This window comes from Arvicanthis niloticus, chromosome 11 (genome assembly GCF_011762505.2).
Source record: "Arvicanthis niloticus isolate mArvNil1 chromosome 11, mArvNil1.pat.X, whole genome shotgun sequence".
Classification (NCBI taxonomy): Eukaryota; Metazoa; Chordata; class Mammalia; order Rodentia; family Muridae; genus Arvicanthis; species Arvicanthis niloticus.
The window spans coordinates 67,372,464-67,382,924 of record NC_047668.1 but is presented as its reverse complement, the minus strand read 5'-3'; the positions used below and the strand labels follow the sequence as shown (position 1 = coordinate 67,382,924).

Sequence of the window (10,461 nt, the reverse complement as noted above, 5' to 3'; positions counted from 1 at the left end):
TCTCAGAAAATAACTAAATTTACCATAAAAAATTAAAAATAGATATAACATGCTGTGGTGACATAGGCTGCCTTTAGGAATACTGTTCCTAAGGTGTATACATAGTTGAGGAAGCTTATTAAACTATTAATAAGCAATTTTGTTTTGACAAATATCCATGTTTGCTACAGCTAGTTGTGAAGTGTGGATTTCTTGAATGATAACTATTATATACTGGTTAGAAACCTACCAATGTCAAGACTGAGCTTAAACTCTGTATAGCTGTGTATCAATCTCAACTCTCAGCCTAATTCCAATCCCTCCCCCAACTTAAAAGATGATGCCTCTCAATTCAATTTTTAATGACAGAAAGATAAAAAAAAAAATAAAGAAAAGCTAAAGCAAAAAATACTGTGTTAAAAAACTCCCAAATAAGTCAGAATCCAAAATTTTCACAAAATAGCAATTAAAAGTATAACCAATTTTCAGGATTTCATTTAAAAATTAGTATTTTAGCTGTAAGTTAATATGTTTCTATTCACACACATATTAATGTATTACCTACATATTAATTTAATATAGTGATTTTTCTGGTGGTATTTAACTTATATTGCCAATATTGACATAATGAGTATTACATTAGATGTCCATACGTACTGATGTAATGATAAGCTCCGATCTCTAAGTGGGCGACGAAACCTTACACATGAGGCATCAATGTTCGGATTTTCCAGAATTGCTTGCATGATATAAAACTGTTCCAAAGATGTCCTCAGACTTCATTACTGTTTCTTTTGTCCCAATTATGTACGTAGTCCTGGCTGACAGCCCTCACTGTGTGTACAGAGCAGGCCACCCTCAAGCTCATGCGGATCCACCTGCTTTTGCCTCCCGAGTGCTAGGGTTAAAAGGTATGTGTCACCAAATCCAGCTCCTTCTATTTACTTTTAAAGTGGGTGTTCTGACAGATTGTCAAATTTCTGAGATTTGAGAAAAATGAAGTTCAGCATAACATACATTTCAATCAAAACTGAAAAGGATTTTCAAAGATTTATCACACACATTTACTTAGACATGTTCAAGCTGTATTGGAGTAGTGCATTTTTTTCCATGCTATCATTGTCCTAATTGTTTAAAAATATATAATGTTAACATTTAAAGTCCATTGTCCTGAATTTTTTTGTTTTGTTTTACTTAATTTCTATAAAACCAGAAGTTTTATGCAATTTCGTTTTCCTCAAATTTTTCTCTCATGTTTAAAGTCACTATTCTGTAGATTGAAGATGAAATTCTACATAGGCTCATGTTTTAATATACTTGGTCTCTGTCTTGCATGAGCCTTGAGGTAGGACCTCACTGGAGTAAGGCTCTAGGGGAGGGCCTCAGGTTTGACTGCTTGGTTACACTTTATGTGAACACAGATGAAATATGACCACTGTGTCAAACTCCTCCTGATATGACTTCCTGCTAAACTGGATCACACTGTGAGGCAAAATAAAGACTCCTATGATCGAGATTAGGTAACCCCATCCTCAGTGTTGGACATAAATATGAGAAAAGTAATTAAAACTTTTCCTAGACCATGAAATCTTTAGTAGTCTGTCTTCCTTATTTTCTAAGAGTTTAAATCTCTCTCTCTCTCTCTCTCTCTCTCTCTCTCTCTGTATGTGTGTGTGTGTGTGTGTGTGTGTGTGTGTGTGTATGTGTGTTTATGCACATGGACACACACATGTGACCATGTACATGAATGTGTACATATGTGTTTGGTTCAGGTGCCTACAGTGGCCAAAGATGAAATCAGATCTAGGAAACTGAACTTTGGTTATCAGGAGGCAGAGTAGTGAGTAGTCTTTACTGTCAAGCCATCATCTCTTCAGTTCCATGAATAGGTCTGTGATATTTGTTTACACTCAATCCCCTTTCCCCACTTTTGGTAATGAATCTTTTGTACATACAACACACATACACACACACACACACACACCAAACAAGTCTGAATTTTCTTATATAATGCTGCCAATTTACATTCTATTCTGACATTTTCTGAAGTTAGAGGTCTACTCCACATAAGTGCAGGCTGATGATAATGATTAATAGTATCGACAAAATCATCAAAGGGCAGCTACTAATAAGACATAAAAGGCAAAGAGGGAAATGCCAAGGAAAACTTCCATCTAGAACACCAAATAACTTGGCTCTCTGAAAACAACTTAACTCTTCCTGTGCCCCAAACCATTCTACACTTGATGTGGTACCCATGTCTGTATAAGCACTTACTGTTTATTCTATGAGTGACCACACATTAGAGACTGATTTCTTTTCACATCTAAAGGTTGCAAACTCACTTCTCAGGTTTTAAGCACTGTACAGTTAGAACACCAAGCTTCATTAACTACATCTTTGTTTTATCACTGTCAAACATAAAATAAGAATTTGTCTTTTCAAAGTTGTATTTTGAAAATTCTCATGTTCCAAGATCTTTTGGAAACAACATGACAGTTGCATGTAAATTCTATACTTGAAATAATTAATAAATAAAAGTTTTGTATTTTTGATAATGTAAATAAGAATAATACACATATTATAAATTAAATACTGCACATGGCAGATATTCTTAACTCTTAGGAGAAAATGCTACATATAATCAGATTCTATTACACTGCACCCATATAAATTGTTTTGTCATGATATCCATCCGGAAAAAAGAAAATTTAAGATTTATTCATGCTGTAATCAGTTTTATAATTCAAGGGACTGGGAGAATTGTGCATCTTGTATCTAAATAATGACTTGCAGTGTTCTTACTCCTTCAAAGGTCAGTAACACAAAGAATATCCTTGCAGTAGAACACTCACTGATATAATAATATCATTTGTTATGTGAATGAGATCAGGGAATTTAATCACTTTTAAATATCATCTGCCTTGCAGTCAGCCTTTTCAGACCTGGTAATTCACCAGCAACCTCACATAATCTTCTTCTCACTGTTTGTTCTTTCATATTTATGAAAACCACATCAATTTAAGAAACAACAAAACGTATTTTATTTCACATTCTAAATATAATTAGGTCTGAGGGAGTAAGAGAAAACCTTGATGAGGGACTGAAGTGAGAAAGGACATTTTAGACTTTGTTGTTTGAAAACAGAAGGCAAAAACAAAACAAAACAAAACAAAACAAAAAAAAACAACCAAAAAAACCTGTAAGAAGAAAATGTAGAATGGGGTGTGTTTAGTAAATATGTTTGTGTGTAGGATATCAAGATTAACACATTGATATTTGAGCAGCATTGACTTGGTTGGTTTTTCACATGACAGTAATAACTGCATTCATGCATTTTAACTCAGAAACTGATCACTTACTTGGTATCACTAGGTTATAGTTAGTATGTTATATATAATGGAGGCTTTTATCTCATGGACAGGAATAAGCTGGCAAAAAATAAAACCGTGAAGGGTCCATTTTCATCTCAGACTTTGGTTCATTTGCATCTTTGATTTAGTGAAAATATAGTTTACTACAGATTGTGGTCTTAAATTCTCATCTTTTGCTTTGTCTGTAGTCTAACATGCTGTCTTCCCTACACTGTTTGAATGTGATTACTGTGCTCATCTGTTCAGAACATATCCAAAATCCACTTCTAACATTACCAGCACCTTTTCAAGTTCCAGGCTACCCTAAGACACTCAGCAGTCACAAGCCAATAGACAAATGAATTTTCCCACCAATCAGGAAGAAGTTGGCACTCTCTAAAAATACAGTTTATCAAATATTCTGGCTTATTATTTTCTTCTAGTGAATTAAAACATACCCATAGCTTAACTACATATTTCCTATGAAATAGAGTTACAGTCACTTTCTGTGATGAGTGACATACTTTCTAATTAATGTCTCCCATGGGAGTTTGTTGTCTGGTATAGACTGTTGTGAACCTTTCCCACTCACACACAAACATCCACATTCTTCCTTATTTGTCTTCAAAATGTTGCTTAAAGTTCCTGTTGTTCTGTAAAACATTTCATTTAGTTTCTTTTTTATTTTTGAGTACTCTTTTTTTTTTTTTTTTTGATGTTTCCACTGTTTCTCCTTTGTACCTTTTAACTCTTTCTGTGCACCATGGCTTGATTTGGAATTTATGACCTCTTCTTTAAAATATATGTTTAATACATTTGGTTAGCAGTGCTCATATGGACATGTGTTTAGGGATGACCATTTGTGACTAGATTACTTAAGAAAGTTTGATTTATTGTTTATCATTTCTTTCCAACACCAATTAAAGTGAATATGTGCTAAACATATTGGTAAACCAAAGTTAAGATAGATTCCTAATGCCTAATATGTCTTCTCATGGATATATCTTCTCCAGAAAAATATCTATAAGGTTATTTGGAATAAGTGAACGAGAGCAGAATCTATTTGACACATCAGATTATCCTTGGAGGCATCAAGTTTTGTATACTTTATTTTTGACAATCCATAGCAGACTTCCCCATGAATTAAATTCCCCTTTCTTGTGTGACATGGTTAGGCTGCTGAAACCGAAACAACATCTATTTTTTAAATTAAAAAAAAAAATCAGGATTGGAGCAGAAGGAAATTTCACCAAAGCGACAAGACCTCTACAAAAATATACATCTATTTTCATACTGAATGTGGAAATGCTCCAACATAAGAAAAAAGTTGGACATTCAGCCTTCCTATCTTCTGCATATTTGCACCATGAAGGTCAAAGTTTGTAAAGTTATATTTGTAAAGTAAAATAAAGGATGTAGATAATGAAAAGATAAGTAAAATTGTCTTTATATTCCAATAACACAATATTCTAAACAAAGCCCTAAAGATGTATATTTAAGAAAAAATTAAGCAATTTTCAGATTGCTGATTTTAAGACACTTCAGGAATATACAAAATACACAAATTAATATGTAGCCTGACTAGAAATATACTGTAAGAAATTGAAATCATTTTTAAATTAATCTTAACATAAAATTTGCAAAAGGCAAACACTATAAACTATGAATCAATACAAAGTAAAGTTTAAATGTAGAGATATATTAACACATACACCATGTCCATGAATAAAAACACTCAATATTAGTAAGATAACCAATTTCTATAAATTTATCTATGGAGTTGGTATAAGCTAAATTAATTCACAGCTGATATTTTGTTAGAATTCAACAAATTGTTTATAGGATTCAAATCATCTTGATGAACCAAAATAAATAAGTATAAAAAGCTGAGAGAATTATCAATGAACCTTATAATCAGTTGACCTAAAGTCAGAGCAATCAAAATAATATAATATTAACAAAGGAAATAAATTTAAGTCAATAGAATTCTCACCTTAGGAGAGTAAACTAAGAATACTCTAAAACGAAAATTTCTGGTTGTGTCATGTGATGCTTTCCTGAATCAGACTCATGCTTTATTTTGTTGAAACAGATCCATGAAAGGACATGTGATGTTTAGGAAGAGTATAAATAGGACCTGACAGAGAGTGACAGGGCACTTGCATTGCTAGCCAAAAGCTTCTTGGGTCTTGCATCTTCACTGATCTTCACTTTCTTGAGAGAGGCATAGCAAAGAATTTCTCCTGGCATTCAGGCTCTTTCTGATCATTCCTGCAGACTCATGCTGATTGAGCTGAGGCATGGTTGTTTCTGCTGGATTGTGCCACAGCAGCTGATTCATGTTTGGTGACACTTTTCAACTGAACTGTTGGTATTCCGACACTACTGAACTGGACTGCAGGTACCATAAAAACAGAGATTGGAATCACCCCCAAAGACCTACTTCTAAACAAGACACATCTTCTTTTCTTATTTACCTACCTTTTCTCCCCTATATTTGGACAGTGGGCTAGAAGAGGTTGAGACATTTGAGAAACCTTATTAAAGTAAGTTTTGAAAAATCTAAGCCTACAGTACTGCAGTAGAATCTTTTCAGAAAGTCTATACAATAAATCCAAAACAGATCATGCAGTAAAGATCTTTCTCTTAATATCCAAGAATTTAAAAAGACAATAACAGTTTAACAGACTTAGAAGCCATTCTACTCAATCCTGAGGCAATACTGACTCCATAAATTTGCATCCCAAATCAGTCATTTTATCCCTGAAGATGTCTGTACCTTCCCACTATTATAGAGGATATGAATGTGCAAACTTATTGAATGATATTTTGTTCACATCTATCATTTAGATACTACTGATTAGTTATCTAACACAGAGAAGCCTTCCTTTTATGAGATCAAAGGGTGACTTAGAGATTATGGTTTCTATGAAGCTTGCCTTTAATGATGTGGGAAAAAAAAGAGTAGTAGGGCCCCAAGCTCACACTCTAAAGTTGTCTTTTAGTGAAGGGCTACACTTGCTCTTTCTATGATATCAGGCAGTCTAGTCAGTGGCAACAAGTAGACTTTACTCTCTTAAGACACTCCAAGAAAGGGAGTACAACCCTGAACACTGGAAGACAGTGGGGAGCAAAGGGCAGGGGCAAAGGTGACTTGCAGTAGACACCTGTATGTTTGCCCTTACTCAATTAGCAACTGATTCAGAAGACACTGTGGCCAGTTATTTGAACCCTGAGCCAGGATCCCACTTAGTTACACACACACACACACACACACAAATACACTTAAGTACTATCTACAAAGGAGGTTAAAATGTAGCCCTCTGGTTTATTGTGACAGTGGCAAAAAGTTTGAAATGTTGGAAAAAGCAACTAAAGAACTAGAAATAATAAAGACTGGGGAGCTAGAAAAATTTGTGTGTGTGTGTGTGTGTGTGTGTGTGTGTGTGTGTGTGTGTAATCAATTATTTGCAAACATACCACTGCACTCAGGTCAGCCAGTGATCGTTTTACTGGATGCTTTTCTTTTAATTATGAGACGTAGTAAGCCAGAGGATATAATGAAGTTCAAATGCGGTAAGAACATCTTATATTTAAGACAAAGCATCATGGCTGTAAAGAGAACTAACTGAAGGTATCTTGTACAAGGTAGAAACATGATTCTTCTCTGAAGCCATTACTCATAAGGCTGATGTTAAACAAACACAGGGCAGGGAAGAGAGGCACACTGAGAGTAAATTGAAAGCACTTGAAGTATAATGGGAGATAGATAACATGAGTCAAGAAGCAAGCCAGAATCAATACCTTAATGCATCTAAGGCATAAGAAGGGCAAGGAGATTAAACAAATGAAAAATAAATAAATAAATGAATAAATAAATAAATAAATAAATTCTGGATTTATCCCATCTCTATGGTTGACCTTCCAGAAAACAATCAATAACAGAGAGGGCAAAAACAAGGATATTTCACCTTTGGTCTGAGAGTGTGAGGAAAAGGAGAGAGGACAATAGGTTGAGACAACTGTTTCACAGGTTTTAACTTGATAGGTAAGAGGTAAGTAAGATGGTGGATGGTGTACCATCTAAGGAATGGCAAACTTACCGAATGGATGCACTCTTGCTTTGGTAAGGCATATAATAAACAGCTAAAAACATCAGATTCAACTTGCTTTTAAAATAATTGTAGACAAAATCAAAAGGGAAACAACAATTACTTTGTATTTGAGCCTCAAATAAAATCTTGGAAACGCATCCCTACATTATGAAGACTTAATACTTTCTGCAACTAACTGGATAAGCTCAAAGTGAGGCTGTAGTGTTGAGAGCTTCTGGTTGTTTTGGTTTACTGTAAGTGAAAGATGTTAAGTCCTAATTGTGTTTGGTAACTTCGCTACGAATCAGGTAAGAAATGTGTTAGCAGAAAGCACTGTGTTTATATCATTCTTATGATAGATATTATAAAATATATGTTGTATTTATGTGAGTGTTTCATTCTCTGGCAGAACAATAAGAAATAACTCTCCCTCTGTAAGTTCTACTCATTAGCTCTCACAGTCCCCTTGAGACAGCAAAGTAGATATCATTTACTTTCTTTTTTCTGGCGAAGGTTCAAAGAAGAAATAGAATGAGTCTGCAGAGACTCAGCAAGTCTATCTGAATAGATTAGCCAGCATTTATAAGAGAGGAATAGAATGCATAGTATATTCCACAAATGCAAAAGCAGACTGGAGAGCTATCATATCCACTGGTTACATAGCAATATTCAGAAGTCAAAGCTCTGTGCTCATAATATATACAGTACAAAGTATAATGGGAAACTCCCATAAGTTGTAAGAAACTGAATTTAAAAGCATCATAATACAGCAATGTCTTGGCACATATTTGATTTCTTAAATCATTAAAAAACAAATTGTGTAAAATATTGACATGCAGAATCCATTAGTCCAGCTAAGTTATTTTTGTTTATGTGTGGCAAATTCTGAGTTGTAGCACCTTGAAGAGTGAAGACACACCACCACAATGGTTAGGGTCTTTAAGGAGAGCAGAAAACAAGGCTAACAGGATTTTATTTTAATTCAACATCATCAAAGGGACTCTACATTTTATAAAAAATAGTTTATAGGAAAGTGCATCAGATATTTAGAAGGAAAATCTGTGTGTGTGCTGCTTGCTAATGGTAAATGTTTGAAGCGTTTTCTAGAAACCTCATCTGAATTGCTTTATATTAAAATGTCCATATACATTACAAATGTAAAATATCTAATGTTAAATTTTGGATATCATCTTAAAATATTAAAGAATTTTACTATATAGAAGATTAGGAAGAAAGTTACTTAGGCACCAAAGGAGGAACATTGATATTAATTGTACCCTGGCACTAATACAATTGGTTATTAAATACACATTTCCAAATGTTGTTGTATTCTTAAGAGCTTAAGGGACAAGGTAGAAAAAACAATAAAGGTCTAAGGAGATTTGACAATTTATATATTTCCCATCAGTCTAGAAGCTTAATTGCTTAATACATTCGTTAATTTTCTTCTTTCATGAGCTGATATTATCTTTTCAAAATAGCTGCTCCTAGAATCTCCAAGGGAAAAAAAGCTGTAGCAAGAATCTTGCAGCTACTCTCTCTAGGCCTGACTTCTTGTATAATATGTCTAGCCAAAAAGGTTCAAGCAACAGTCACAGCTCTTTGGTCTGATATGATTTCCACCTCCCCTTTGCAGGTGGCTTAAAATAGTAATAAGTGCAGTCAAAGTAAGTGATTGGCATTACAGGGAGATTTAGGCAGGTATTAAAGCCTGCTTTCTGTAGTTCATACATTGATCTAATAATTGCAAGAACACAATAAAATGTAACAACTGGAGTTCTTGTGAGTTTCTTACTTCTGTGAACATGGGGCTCTGCCTTCTAGACACTCACCTTGCACCATTGCCCCAAAATGGTAATCTGTGCTTCTGCCTCAGCTCAAGAACACAGACCAACTGCTACCCCAAAGATGGAGGGCAATTTGACCTCTCCTGGCTTGCTGAAGGAAGAAAAAGAACAGTAAGAGGATATTTAACATATTGATGAAGTAGACAGACTTAATAAACAAGCTAGTGAGGAAAATTTTAAAGTAGAACAAAACCATAACAAAGTCTGCCAGCTATGTGGTTTTTTTTTTTTTTTTCAGAAGAAGTCAGAATTGAGCCCAAATCCCAAATTTTTGGGTAACAACATGTCAGCCATGCACTAGTGTCTGCACTGCTTGGGGTGGAAGACGAGGAGGCTCTGTATTATTTGACCAGAGTTGAAGTGACAAAATTGGAAGACATTAAATCAGTTTAGAGAACAGATTTTTATTTTGATGAAAATTCTTACTTTGAAAATAAAGTTCTCTCCAAATAATTTCATCTGAATAAGAGTGATGACCTGTCTTCAAAGTCCACTGAAATCAAATGGAATTCTGGAAAGGATTTGACAAAAAAACTCGGCAGAGTAAGGTCAGCAGGACAGGCAGCAAAAAGAGCCTGAGAGCCTTTTCACCTGTGTTACTGAGCATTCTGATGCAGGTGCTGATGAGTTAGAAGAGGTCATCAAAGATCTATTTGGCCAAATCCCCTGAAGTACTATTTGGTTCCCAATGTAGATGATGAAGGAGAGGCAGATGATGATGATGATGATGATGATGATGATGATGATGATGATGATGATGATGACAAAGAAGAGGAAGGGTTAAACAATACTGATGAAGGAGATGAGATGAAGGGGATGAAGATGATGATGAAGGGGAGGAAGGAGAGGAGGATGAAGGTGAGGATAACTAGCATAGAAAACTGATGGATTCCAAGCTTCTTATTTATTTTCTTTTTACTTTTTAATTTTCTTGAGTCCCTGGGAGCAAGTTGCAGTCAATTCCTTGCCATCTCTCTTGTGCTAATTCTCCCTTAGCTCTCTCAACATCATGATTCTCAATGATTTTTTATCCTTTCTTGTCTCAAACACTGGGGATTCAACACCAACACCATGCTCTGTGGGAAGAAAGAAAAATGGTCCAGTTTCCTTGGCTCTGCTGGAGGCTAGACGGTGCTAGGCCCCTGTGTAGTAGTGCATAGAATTCTAGCCTTTTTCCTTTCTCTGTAT

The 10,461-nt window shown here is 34.9% G+C and overlaps 1 pseudogene; it reads left to right on the top strand.

Moving 5' to 3' along the window:
- The first annotated feature begins 9,277 nt into the window (after positions 1 to 9,277).
- LOC117716856 (protein SET-like) lies at positions 9,278 to 10,145 on the top strand (annotated as a pseudogene).
- Positions 10,146 to 10,461: the final 316 nt, after the last annotated feature.